A 14,872-nucleotide genomic window follows, 5' to 3' on the forward strand; every position below is an offset into this window, starting at 1 on the left:
AGGTCTCCCACATTCCCGGTTCGTGGAAACCCACGCTAGTAGGAAGCTGCGGGACGGCATCCTACATAATTACATAATTCTCCCTTCCCCTCTTCTTTCTAATCCCTCTCATGTACTTCTTGCTTTCTCTCAAATGTGTGGCTTTCTTTAACTATTTCCTTAACTTTATACACAGACATATACACACAAACACACATACACACTATGTGTATGTATGCCTAAGTACATAATACATACCTAAATATATAAATACAACGTATAATGTTGCTTGTACGCATGTTTTACAGGCTGACCATTTGATGTTGGACAACCAAGCGGTGTGCTCTTCTCCGGGGAAGACTATTTCTTTCCCTCTCAGTATCCCCCAGCTGCTTTAGTTCTTTGTCTAGGGCTGAGGCCTCTTGTGCTCCCCCGCTCTGTGTTAACATGGCTATCGTTGTTATTGCCCTTGTTCAGATCACGTTTAGGCAGTCACGTTGGTGAGACTTCATGTGTGTAGCTTCTGACATTCCTAGGAGACACAATCTTAGAACATCAAACTTCTGCTCCTCTGGCTCTAACAATCTCACGCCCCACTCCCCAGTGCTCCTTGAGCCTTAGCTGCACAAGCTATGCTGTAGATCTATCCATTGGAACTGGGCTCCATACCTGCGTTTTGATTGCTTTTAGTTTTTTGTAATGGTCTCCATCTGTAGTATACAGAAGTTTTCTTGAGGGATAAGGACTATACTTACCCGTGAGGATAAGGATAAATACTAAGAATATAGCTAGAGATTCTGTAGGCTCAGTAAAGTGGTGGTTATAGGTTCCAAGATCCACAGCCTCACCAGCCCCAGGTAGTTAGCTAGGTTTCCAGTACTAGGCTTGAATTCCCTCTTGTTGGGGTGCCCGAAGTCTAACTGTAGAGTTGTTGGTTACTGCCAGGGAGCGTGTGCCACTACTGTCTTCTTAGGGTTGCTGGACCATGCTGGTCATTGTTTTGGTTCGTAGGTGTCATAGCCGGATAAGAGTCTTGATCGTTTTTCTCATTTGGAAGCTTGCATGGCACTATCTGCTCCTATGAAGGTTGGACCTCAGGGAGGGCGCTTTCAGGTCAGTTCCAGCTGAGGAGCCTCTCTGGGTCTTGTGTCTGAAGTACATGGTGTCATAAGCAACAGGGCTTTCTTTACCTTCCACCCCTGGGAGGCAACTAAGGAGTCTCTTGGACAACCCTGGCCAACAACTCAGAAGAGGACTTCTTATGCCTGGTGCTGGGAGTTTGAAATAGTCTATGGTTCTTGATGATATGTCTTGGCAATAGTGTATAGTTCTTATTTTTTGAAATAGTGTCTCTCATTGGCCTGGAGCTCACCATTTAGAATAGGCTGCCTGGCCATTACACCCTAAGAGATCTGCATGTCTTGGCCTTCCCTAAGCTTGGATTACAAGTACAGCATCATACCTGGGTATTGGGGCTCAAACCCAGGTCCCGTATTTGAACAGCAAGCGCATGGCCAATAGAGCCATCTCTCAAATCCCAGTAAATTCATCTTAAATCACAGAATGCAGAGTCTTCCTCTAGACGCTGTCCTCTACTTTGACTCAGCACACAGCGTATTGGGAATGTCATCTTGTCCCCCTCACTGACACTGACCTCCAAGGGTATGACCCTCCCACATACTATTCACTGACTCTTTCATGCTAATTACTATGATAAATTGCTAAGCTCTTATGTGCCTGTCATTTTTACTCAAACAGAAAAATCCAAAACTGCCCATTAAAAACAGGGGCCATTTGGGAAACAGAACTTAAATATTTGCCTTTTGACATTCCAATACAAAAAGTAATCACCAGGTCAAATGGCCTGCTGACACTCAGGAAAATAAAATAGCAGGAGAGTGATTAAGTATAGAGATGATGATGTCATAACCTAAAAAAAAAATGATACTCTAGCTAGCTAAATACTACTAAATTGACTGCACAGCAGCTAGTCATCTTGTTAGGTTACAGCTAGACTCCTCGTCTGTGGGAGCCCAGTGATCGCATCCCCCATACTTGCTGTTGGTGCTATTCTTCTGTCCTAAGTAAGGCTGGTGATCTCTCTTGGTTGAAGATTAACAGCTTAAAGTCTGAATTGCATTCAACAATCTTTTTTGACCATGATTTGCCCAGTGGCCCCACAAATCTAAAGGAGGAAGTAAGCTGTATACAAAGGCTCCCAAAGTACAATGAGAGAAAGAAAGGGAGGAAGAAAGAAAAGAAAGAAAATAAACAATCATCATAGCAATTCACAAGCTAGGAATTAAACCTTTGTAGCAATTTACAAACCATAGTTATGGAAATGAAGGAACCTGCTAGCTCTGCCTTTGACAGCTGTTAGAAGCCTGGAGGAGACCTTTTCATCTGTAGCTACTTATAGGACATTTAGAGAAAGAGAGACTGAGACAGAGCGAGATCCATTGGCCCGGGTTGAGAAGCTTTCGTAGGTGGGTGATGTACAGCTCAGCCTGACTTTGTGGCCCCTTTGAGAGAGATATGCAAGATTTCCACTGACTAGAGTAATTCGGCCAAGATGAATGAGGTGAATACTGTCTGATTCAGGTAAGTAACCCCGTCCTCCTCAGCTCTGCTTTTAAAGGAAAGAAAGGGTTGCACTTGGACTGAGGAGAGCCACTGTCTGCATGCATCTCACCTGTGCCTTTGCTAAACTGCTTTTGTGGTGGGGGGTGGGGCTCTCCAGTTACACCAGGTCACCACCTCACCCCACAGCCTTCCCATTCGTTGGGGTTACAGGTACTGGCCGGCATGGGACAACAGAATTTTATATATGATAGATACGTGTGTGTGTGTGTGTGTGTGTGTGTGTGTGTGTGTGTGTGTGTTTGTGAAATGCAAGCTAAAAACATGCCTGGGATTGCTGTAGTCCAACTGCAAAACAGAAGGCTGCAGCCTCCTGTTGTGACTTTAAAAGGATCTCTCTGGAGTAAGTGTTAAGATTCCTGTGGGATGCAAAGATAAGGAGTATTTCTATTATAACCGTTCTTCTCTAGCCCACTGAAGTGCGGATATGGATGGGGCAATGGAAGCTGTCTAGATAATTACTGCAAAAGGGAAAGTTATCTGGAGAGATGACCAACATCCCTTGAAACTGAAAGAAGGAGCTGGCAACAACTCCGAGGCATGCCTTGGAAGATATTGCAGATATTCTTTTGTGAAATAAGAATAACCTGTAGCTGAGACCACTTATTAACAAGGCAGAAGGGCTGCAGCTACAGCTCTCATGGCAGGGCGCTTGCCTCACGGCATGAGGTGTTAGCTTCAGTCCCAACACACACACACACACACACACACACACACACACACACACACACACACACACACGCATGATGGAAAAGGATGACTATCGAATAGTTTGCATGTGATTGATATTGTTTCATATAATGCATCATTTAATCTAGGACACAGTACATATAGCAAGGTATGATGCAGAATTTTGTATGATTATGCAGTGTCTAAATTTTTAAATTAATGTGTGCATCTCTCTCTCTCTCCCTCTCTCTCTCTCTCTCTCTCTGTGTGTGTGTGTGTCGCGTGTCTCATGTCTGTCAATCACTGCAGCTTGTACCCCAGGTTTTGTGCATGTACTCTATTACCTGAGCTACACTGTTAGCCCCCATACAGTGTCTTAAGGTCACAGATGAGAAATCAGAGCTCAAAGAGGTTGCCCACGGCAAGTGTGCAGAAGAAACCTGGACCTAAAAGACAGAGCTTTGTACTTTCCCAGTCTGCACACACTTCCCTAGAGCCAGGGGTTCACTGTGGGGAAACTGGAGGAGGTGGCGCCTTTTCTTTAATAGCATGTTGTGTTGACAGTGGTAGTCAGGCATTGTGAGAGTCCTAGCACTGACCTAAATTAATTCTCAGAAATTTTCTCTGGAATAGAATAGTAGTTCAGTTCTAATTTGTAGAACACAATTTGTTTGCAGCATAAAATACTTACATAATAATGTAATTGTACCGATTGTTTATGGCTTTTGGATTTCTTGTTTTGTTTTGTTTGTTTGCAGACAGGTTTCTCACGTACCTCAGGCTAGATTTGAATTTCTGTACTCCCTGATCCTCTCCTGCCTTCACATCTTGAGTGCTGGGATTGTAGGCATGCCCTGCCCATCACTCAAGCCTTTGGAGAAACTTCCTCCTCTTCCCCCTTTCCCTCCCATCTTCCTCCCTCCTCTGCCTCACTAGTCATTTGGCTTTGGATACATGTATGAACAGAAAGCAGAGGGCCCTTCCCAAGCTCAGCCCTTAAGTTCTCACTCAGCTCTCCTCTCATCCAGTCCTCAGGGTGGCTGGGATTTTAACAGCCTCCCCTCTGCAGGTAAAGAACAAAGTCTCAGAGATGGCTTAATGGTTAGGGCACTTGCTGCACTTGCAGAGGGCTGGGGTTTGATTGCCAGCACCCACATGGCTCACAACCACCCATGTGATGGCTTACAACTCACAACCCAGGTTGCAGGGGATTCCACGCCCTCTTCTGACCACTATAGGTACCAGGCATATGTGTGACGCACATATTTCCATGCAGGCAAAACATAAGATAATCTAGGTTTTTTAAAAATTCTGAATAGATATGTGACATAGCCATGGGATAACCTGTGCTGTTATAGCCCAAACCCGTCTAGCTTTTACAAGTCAGGGTTTCAAATAATCATTAGCTAAACCTTCTTGGGATGGAACATTAAATCAACTACACGCTACCTACCTTCAGATCCCCAGGGGCTGCAGAGTTCTCCTTTGGAGGAGAAATCAAAGAGAGCCGAATTGCCCCGGGGCACATGCTAAGCATTGTTCCAGGAAACACTTTACAGGTATTGCTCATCATCAGGAACCCAGTGCAGGATCCTCTAAGAGCCAGGCCTATGCAGTAGTGGAATGTTTTTACTATTACCATTATGAGATTCGTAGTTCCTAGCAGGAACTCAAAATTTACTTTTTTTTTTTTAAATTTGAAAATGATCTTATGAATCCCAGGCTGGCCACAAATTTATTTTATAGCTAAGAATAATCTTGATTTTTTTAATTTTAAAAATTTTACAGTTTCATAGACATATTCAATATATTGTGATCATATTTACAAAGTTCATCCTCTCTTGTCTCCCTCTTGTCTCTACTGAGCCACTTACTCATCCCAATTAATCTTTATTCTCCTATTTTAATGTCTTAAATAATTAAAAAAATTGTTTTACAGGTCTTGTGCATGTATGCACAGCTTCTGTGAGTTCATGAATTCAAGGACTAAGTCACATGCAGAAGACAGGGTTTCAAAGCATTCCTTCACCTGTTAAGATCTTTCTGCTCGTCTCTTCTGGCATGTTCCCTGGGTCTTGAAGTGAATCATATAAAAGTCGTGCTTAGGGATGGGCATCCAACAATCAGTTCTCAGTACTTTGACTAGTTCTGAGTCTCTGTTAAAAAAAAAAAATAAGCGTCTCTGGCACAGGCTGAACGCAGCATTCATCTATGGATGTACTCATAGACACTTTGGAGGGGGTTTGACTCCATGACTTTTTTAGCAGAAACCAGTAGTAAATTCTGCACAGGGCCTATAGCCTGCCTCTAATCATATAGGCTTTTGACAAGCTTTATAGTCCCCACCTCACAAGTCCCTTAAATCCAATCAGAAAGGACTTGGTTGCCCTCAAAACAGTCATGCCATTATTGCCTCTGTCCATATGTCTTGTCTGGCAGGCAGGTATTACAGCCTCCAGGTTTCATAGCTGAGTAAGACTGTGAATGATTCCTCTTTCCCAGCATCTTGCATAAGCACCTTCTAGCACTGCAAAAACCAACCATCAGGAGGAAGCTTCCAGTTTAGTTGCAGCCGTATCTGTATGTATCCTATATCCAAACACGTGGATGATTTTGAACTTGTGATCCTCCTGCTTCTACCTTCCCTGGTGGGGCTGACTGGTTTAGGTGATGTTTGAGATCAAACTCAGGGCTTCATGCATATTCGGCAAGCACTCTACCAGATGAGCTACAGACAATCCCACAGTTCTCACTCTTATCAAGACAATCTAGGAACATGTACAAGATTGTTTCTAAAGCTCTCTAAAGTTCATAACCCAAGGAACAATCTTCTGCCCTGCTCTCTTCCTAGAAGTCCGCTTCCTAGAAGCAATTTGCTACATTTTTCAAGTTGTTCTTTCTGGAATATTCCTTCATGTTTTATCTTTTACTTTTTTGAGGCAGGGTTCTAGTACGCAATGCAGGCAAGCTTGGACTACTGTATAGTCCTGACGATCCTTAAACACAAAATCCTTCTGCTTCCTGTAAAACATGCTGCTATTATAAGTTTGTACTACTATGTCTAGCTTATTTTAAGTTTTTCCCTCTGTATTTTAAATTTGCTAACCTATGAGCTTTTGATCCATAAACTACCCACATCATGCTGATGTTTAATAGTGACAGGTGAGCTCTGTTTTTCTCTCTCCTTTCCCTTATTTTCTGAAAACTGCCTCTTTTTTTTTTAATAACACATTGTTGAAAAATAATTTACATACCATAACACTTGGTCTTTTGGAGTACATGATTCAGTGATTTTTATAATTGATTTTTCTTGCTGTTTGAGACAGGGTCTCACCACGTGGCTTTAGTTAGCCAGGAACTCATCAGTTTTGAAATGACTGATGTATGACGCTTTGCCTGGCATCAATTACTTTTAATATATCCACAGAGCTGTATAGTCATCCTGATGCTGATCTAGGTGCAGTGATATAAGACACTTTTGGTATGGTTTCTTCCACTTAGGACAGTGTTTTAAAGGCTTACTCATGTTGTATACCATGTATCCAAATCCCATCCCTTTTGTGGTTGAATAGCATTCTATTGCATGGATGGATTACATTTTATCTGTTTGTTCATTGGTGATTGAACATTTGGGTCCTTCCACTTTGGGGCTGTTATGAAAATAAATACATTATTTTGGGCTCACCTAGGCAAATACCTAAGAGCAAAAATTTTTCAGGTCTCATGGGAACTATGTTCAACTCTTTTGAGGGATTGCCCAACTGCTTTCCAAAGTGGCTGCATCATTGTACACTTCTCTTGCAACATGATGGTTCCTGTTTCTCCACATCCTTGCCATGTGAGCCATTTTAGCATGTAGTGGTATATCATTGTGGGTTTGATTTGCACTTCCCTAATGAATAATAAGATTGATTATCTTTTCATATGCTAACTGGCCATTTGTGAATCCCCCAATTTTTTTAATTTTTATTTTTTTGGCCAGGGGAAAGGATATTTGTTCAAATCCTTTGCCTATTTTTAAACTGACTTTACATTTTATGAGTTGAAATAGTTCTTTATATATTCTGGTTAAATGTCCCTTTTTGGGCACAACATCATTTTCTCCTTCTTTGTGAGCTGTTCTTTTTCCTTCTTGATGGTGCCCTTTGAAACACAAAAGCTTGACTTTTTTTTTTGTTTTGTTTTGTTTTGTTTTTCGTGACAGGGTTTCTCTGTGTAGCCCTGGCTGTCCTGGAACTTACTCTGTAGACCAGGCTGGCCTCAAACTCAGAAATCTGCCTGCCTCTGCCTTCCAAGTGCTGAGATTAAAGGCATGTGCCACCACCGCCCAGCAAAAGTTTGACATTTTAATGTAGTGCCATTTGTCTATTGGAAAGACCATTGCTCGTGTTGTTGGTGTTGTGCTGAATTTTCTGGTGGTATCTATTTGCAAGGCTATGTTAGTATTGGATCTTGGGAATACTTTGAAGGATGAGGTTTGGGGACTCTGAGTACTTTGAACAAAAGGCTTTTGAGGCATTAGCGACAACCTCAGGCTGATGGTCCTCTCTTGCCTCTCTGCCTCTTGTCCCTCATTTCTACACAGGAGTGAGTCATGGAAATCAGAAGTCTTCTTTCCTGAAATGGGTCACAGAAATTAGAATCCTCCTTCTCTCAGATAAGCCACAAAGCCTAAGGTAGGACTCTGACCTTTCTAGAAAGAAGCCCTCTCACCTTCCCTGTGTGATGGTGGATTATAAAAACCTCCTTCCAGAAAGGTCCAGCCATATGCCTGACAGGAGGGACTGTGCTTAGAGACCTGGATGGTCTGCCTGGATAGTCTTGCTGGGTTCCCCACCCACTTTATTAGGTTAGATCAGAGTTTTTGCCTAAGCATCTTACAGCTGGCCATTTTTCATAGAGCCTAAACATAGAGGTAGACAGTTCTCCTTGGGCCTTTGGGTCTTTGTGTCTGAAGGCTTCGGGGAAACTTAGCACTTTGATAATGAATTTGCCTTGCCTCTCTCCTGTTTATCTTTATCCATGTTACTTCTGCCCTAAGAAGGCTGATGAGACTTTCCCTCCCTGATGTTAATATAAGTGGCAAGCCACGCAGTGAGTAAGTGTTCACCTGGGCGAGCAGCCTTAGCACATTTTATGAGTCTTCTTTGAATCATAACCCACTGTCTTAGGTAGGGTTTTATTGCTGGGAAGAGACACCAAGACCACCTCAACTCTTATAAAGGAAAGCTTTTAACTGGGGCTGGCTTACAGTTCAGAGATCTAGTTCATCACCATCATCATGGCAGGAAGTATGATGGCACACAGGCAGACATGGTGCTGGAGAGATAGGCAGCAGGAAGTGAGAGTAAGCCACTGGGCCTGGCTTGAGACTCTGAAACCTCAAAGTGCCCTCCCACCCCCACCCCCAGTGGCATACGTCTTTCAATAAGGCCACACCTACTTCAATAAGGTCAAACCTACTCCAAAAAGGCCACACCTTCTAATAGTGACATCCTTTATGGGCCTATGGGGGCAATTTTTATTCAAATCATAATATCCACCTTGTATGGCAGATGGGAATATCCCAGGGTTTCTAGGTATCTACAGACCTGAATTGTTGTGAAGGTGACTTACCTTTCTTGAGTCCTTTGGGTGTGTATGTGGTCTGTGTATGCCTGTGTGTACCTGACTCTTTTCTCTCTCTCTCTCTCTCTCTCTCTCTCTCTCTCTCTCTCTCTCTCTCTCTCTGTGTGTGTGTGTGTGTGTGTGTTCATGTGTGAGTACAGGTGTTCACATAGAGGTCAGAGGGTAACCGAGAGTGCTGGCCCTCATCATCTACCTTGCTTGAGGCAGGATTTCTTGTTGTTTTTCCATTCCATATGTAAAATTAGCTGGTCTGAAAATGTCTGAAGATTCTCTTGGTTCTGTCTCTCATCTCACTAGAATAGATGCGCACTAGAATCCTTTACCTATGGATTCTGGGAATCCGAACTCAGGTCTCCACGCTTAGATGGCAAGCGCTTTGATCATTGAGCCGCCCTCCCCTCTTTTAAATCTTAAACTTATAAAACTGGACCACCCCTGAGTCACAATGAAGAATTTCTTGGCAAGTTGTAGTATCATGAACAGGAAATCCTCAAAAGCTGGACTTCAAAGTAAGTGTCTCAAGCAATCAATGAAACTTGGCAAGTGCAGGAATTGGCAAGGCCAGGGGTGTGTAATTCAACAAATTGCATTTCGATTTGGAGGTCTGTCTGCTTTATTGCTCTCTGGCACTCAGGGTCAGTCCAAATGCCAGCTCCCTATAGAAGGCTTTAAATGATTTCTCTTGGTTTGATAGTTTCATCTCTCAGATAGTTTCATCCCAAGAGGTAGCTTAGCATGCATCTCTAAATACCATCATCTTACATTCAAGGTGGCCTCATTCTTAACATTGTCATGCTTCAGGCTTGTGGTTCCCTTGCTCGTTTGCAGAGTCTTAGTGCTGGCTAAGAAATGTTTTTGAGCTTCAGATCATATCAGTCAAAGGGACAGGTGCAGTGTTGTCCCCATTGGGTCAGACTCATGATATCCTTTCTGAAGCCATTCAGTAATCTCTAGGGGTCTCATGTGATTTGTGGAAGAAGAGTTCAAAGGCAGGATTATACCTCTCAATGCTACACGAGCTAGAGACTAAGCTTTGCCTAGGAAGCCCATTGCAATACTCCGAGCAATGCAATATGTCCATATTGTGCAGCCAGAGCTGAGGCACCTTCAGAATGCAGGTGCCAGGTGCCACACAGTCTGGGTTTGGAGCAAAGCTGGACATACTTTCATTACTTGTTTCTGGCCCAAAGGAAAAAAAAATGTATCTATCGAAAGCATGTGATCAGAAAGACTGATTATCTAGTAGCTTTAATTACACCTTCAGGAATGTATCAGGGGGGTTGGAGGGACTGGATGGCTCAGTGGTTTAGACAACTTCTTACTCTTACAGAGGACCTGGGTTTGGTTGCCAACACCCATATGACAACTTGCAACCAACTGTAATTCCAGTTCTAGAGGATCTGACCTCTTCTTCTAACCTCCACAGACATCAGACATATGTGTGCATATCTGTACATGGAGGTAAAACACTCATATACATTGTCCTTGTTAATGATCTAGTGCTGTGAAGAGACACCATGACCGAGGCAACTCTTATAAAAAGAAAGTATTTGATTGGAGTCCCAGAGGTTTAGTCCACCATCATCATGGCAGGAAGCATGATGGCATGCAGGTAGACATGATGCTAGAGAAGTTGCTCAGAGTTCTACATCTGGATCCACAAGCAGCAAGAAGAGAGGGACATTGGCCTGGCTTGGGCTTCTGAAACCCCAAAGCCCACCCCCAGGGATGCATTTCCTCCAACAAAGCCACACCCCCTAATACTTCTCAAGTAGTGTCATTCCCTGATGACTAAGCATTCATATCTGAGCCTTAGAGGCCATTTTCACTAAAAGCATCACACATATAAAATAAATAAATGTAAGCATAAAAGAACCCACTGGATACCACCACTGTGTGGTCCTTTCCATGTCTCAGTATTTTTACATTTTATAGTGTCTGCATATTTGTGTGTTCATATATGTAGGAGTCATGCATGCATGTGCATGTGTGTGGAGGTTAGTGGCCAATTGCAGGTATCTCTACTCACTGTACCTCTTGTTTTTAAGTCAGGGTCTCTCACAGGCCTGAGGCTCACTAGGCTGGGCTGGCCAGGAAGTTCCAGGGATCTGGCTGTCTCTGCCACCCCATTACAGAGATTTTAGGCTTATGTCTCACCCAGCTTTTCCACATGGGTTGGTTAGATCACACTCAGATTTTCACACTTACGTGGCAAACACTGGACCATCTGAGCTGTGTCTCCAGCCCCACGTGTATTTCTTTAATATTGACCCTGGGCATAATAGATTCTACTTTCAACACTTGAAAATCTAAAAGACAGAGATGGGACTTTATGAAAACAGTGCTTACACACAGATAGAACAACCAGTTATTATCAGCTAGTGAATAGCAGCAGAACATTCTTCTGGCCTTTGCCCAAGATCAGCCCACCTTGTTACACGATGACCTCCTTAAAGGTTAACAACAGAAGCCCAGGTCTCCAGATTCAGGAGAGGACGGCAACACACTCAGTAGATTCTAATGGCTCAAAGATGCTCTGAGGCTCTGCCCTACCTTAATACAAAGAGGAATGCCTCCCCTTTAACCATGATCTTTTATGAATCAGATCAGATTTTTGAGGGTTTAATTCTGAACCACATCTTGGAATTTTCCCAAGTCTTTCCCTTATGAAAATCCAAACTGTCAGGAAATCTTTCAGTTGTGACCTGCCAAGTACTAATTCCACGCCAGGACTCCAGAGAGTAAAATCTGTAGATTAGTGTGTGTGGACACACCTTCCAAAAATGAGGGATGGAAACAACCATGGATGTATGTGGCTTGCACTTGGCAGGGCATAAATGCCTTCTGGGATATTAAATTTTCCAGTTGTGCTGCATGGTGGAGTAATGTCTGCCAAATGTGGAGAGCCCGCTATGGCTTGCATGTGAACAGCATTCTGCCCACCTAGGAGAGGGCTCTGGCTGGGAGAATGTCCTGTAGGTGTTCAGCTCTGCTGGAGGTTATGTAGACAGCAACCCCTCTCTATCCACAGTTTTGGTTTCTGCAGTTTCAGTGGTAGCCAGGACTAAGTGGAAAGTTCCAGAAAGAAATGATTCATAGACGTTAAATAATTTTTATTACATACATGGTTTCAAGTGTTATCTCTTACTGTGCCTTATATAGATATTATCCTAGGAATGCATGTAGGAAAAAAATGCAGTATAAACAAAGTTCAAGGCCATCTGAGGTTTCAGGCATCCATGGTGGGGTGGAGATGGAGGTCTCAAAACCTGAAGTAAAGGGACCAACCCACCTCTCAATCAAAATTCTCCTATTCACTCTGCTTTGACATGACCCTTGCCTTGGCTAAGGTCTCTCCCTAGACATCATGGAGACACAGCACTAGATTAGGACTCCTCCCTTCAGTCCTGGTCCCATCTTTAGCCCTCCGTGTGACAAGGCACTTGGACTTCTTTGAACATCAGTTTCCTTATCTATAAAATGTTGATGATCAATGTGGATACATTTTAACATTAATGATCATGATAAGCTAAAGAGTTTTCCACAAAATCTACAATTTAAACAATGCATGCAAAGGAGTTTTTAAATTTTATAAACTTTATCATGGAAAAAAAAAACAAACCAACAAAACCCCTTGCAAATAAAAATAATCTTCACACACCAAAATAAACCAGACCCAAAGTCTATACCTCTCAGTGAACTATACAATTAGAACAGCCTTTCTGAAGCCGTGGAGCTTCACATCAGACTTTACACTTTCACTGTGGAATATATTTTTATGCATGTACCTACCATGCAAACCTGAAAAATATGTGACAGAATTAGCACTGGAAAAAACAATTAGCCTTATATCTTCTTTCATAGCTTGGATTCATTTACATGCTAAACTCAAGGAAGTAAAAAGGGACCCTTTGCGACTTGTCCTATGTCATCAAGGATCAGCATGGGGCAAGTAGGGATGGTACATGACCTGGGACATCTGCAGCAGGTCTGAGTTTGGCACCACCCCTCTTACCTTCAGAAGGCTGTTGTGAACAGCATTCTTTGTGAACATGAGGATAGTTTCTAGCATTCAATTCAGTTTCAGACTTCTCTAATTTTACATTTTTTTTTTGTTTGTTTTTTGTTTTTTTTCGAGACAGGGTTTCTCTGTGTGTCCCTGGCTGTCCTGGAACTCACTCTGTAGACCAGGCTGGCCTCAAACTCAGAAATCTGCCTGCCTCTGCCTCCCAAGTGCTGGGATTAAAGGCGTGCGCCACCACCACCCGGCTACATTTTCTTTCAATACCAGTTACTTTCAAGGGTTCTGGAGTGGTGGCATTTGCAATGGTATTCGTCCAAGAAATACTCAGTTACATGGAGTTACATAAATTCAAGATCAAGAAGTTATGTTTTACTGCCTAGAGTTGACCGTGCCCAGCTAGAAGCCACCAACTATAAGAGCAAAGCTCTTGGGAGCCCTCAGGAGATTGACAGTAGTCCCAGCAGCAGAGCTAATGCAGTGTGCATGTCCTGGGTTCCCAGAGGCACACTAAGCAGAGGCCTTGTTGGGGAAACCTTACTCCATGGCTTTAAAATTGCTTTCTCCTTGTTGTGGTGGGCACACCTATAAGTTTTAATCCCAGCCCTTGGAAGGTAGAAGTGAGAGGATCATGAGTTTGAGGCTAGCCTGGGCTATATAATGATAGCCCGTCCAAAACCAAACCAAACCAAACCAAAACCTAAATAATTATATTAGCAAATTGCCTCTTACCTTAGAGGAGATACCTAAATCTAAATTCCTCAGGAAATTGATGAATTAAATCTAACACACACACACACACACACACACACACACACACACACACACAAATCTACAGTGAAACTGTTTAAAAGCTAGAGGCATTCAACATGAAAAATATGCTGGTTTTGATTCAGGTTTTATAGCTTGAGCCCCAGTCGGACAGTCAGAAGACATACAGGAAACTTTAGGGAAACCATTTGAGCTCCTGAGTCTCAGGTTTTAGTTGGTGAGGTGGGGTAATAGCTATTTTCCAGATGTTTCAGACAGAAAAGGCATCAATGTAACTGCTACTTCACAGCAGGGACTTTATAAGTGACATTATTACTGAATGATGGAAATGTATTTCTACCTGTTTTGATTCTTAACTGTCCAATGCAGATAAGGATAAGCTGCGGTCTGGAGCTCAGGTGGAGGACTTGCCTACATGCCCAAGGCCCGGAGTTCCTCAGTGCCAATTAAAATTAAATGTAGAGACTCAGGAAAGTGGGACATTTGGGGAAAGTTTTCACAATTGAACTATAAACTGAGAGGTACTTCACAGTCTCCTCTCTCAGTGGACGGCGCCTTAGTCTGGTTTATTTTTTCCCTTTACACCAAATGTTGAAGAACAAAGGTAAGAGATTTCTTCTGCTTTATACATTATTTGACGTGTATGAAACTTTTGTACAATTTAGTTCTCAGCATTTTACTGTTTCTTTTCCCTTTTTCTTTTCCTTTCTTTATTTCTTTTGTTGTTGTTATTGCACCGCTTTCACATTAAGCCTGGTTCTCTCCATTGAGCCATCAGACCATCTAACCTATAGCAGGGCAGATTCTTAGGCAGTGGGGCATGGAAGTTGGCTCACACAAGCCCCGAGGGCTGTGTTTACATATCTACTCCTGCCCCCACCATCGGTAACTTGCTAGTAACTGAAATTAGCTGTGGTGGGAATGTTTGTATTACATAAATTCATAAACACTTCAAGTTGCTATCTGTCTGTCTGTCTGTCTATTGCATATCTATCATCTATCTATTTATCTATCAATCTCTCACATATCTATCATCTATCTATCTATCACATATATATCATATATTTATCATCTACTATCTATTATCCATCTATTACCTATCTTCTATCTATCATCTTTTATCTATTATCCATCACCTATCATCTATTCATCTATCTATCACCT

The 14,872-nt window shown here is 42.6% G+C and overlaps 1 long non-coding RNA gene across 1 annotated transcript in view; it reads right to left on the bottom strand.

Annotated features, from left to right (window-relative positions):
* LOC116080592 overlaps positions 1–14,872 on the bottom strand; it is a 55,626-nt gene that overhangs the window by 15,329 nt on the left and 25,425 nt on the right. Inside the window, exon 2 of the long non-coding RNA XR_004114491.1 lies at positions 5,318–5,444. This is a non-coding gene — a long non-coding RNA (uncharacterized LOC116080592). The remainder of the gene's footprint in view (positions 1–5,317; positions 5,445–14,872) is intronic.

This window comes from Mastomys coucha, unplaced genomic scaffold, assembly GCF_008632895.1.
Source record: "Mastomys coucha isolate ucsf_1 unplaced genomic scaffold, UCSF_Mcou_1 pScaffold6, whole genome shotgun sequence".
NCBI lineage: Eukaryota > Metazoa > Chordata > Mammalia > Rodentia > Muridae > Mastomys > Mastomys coucha.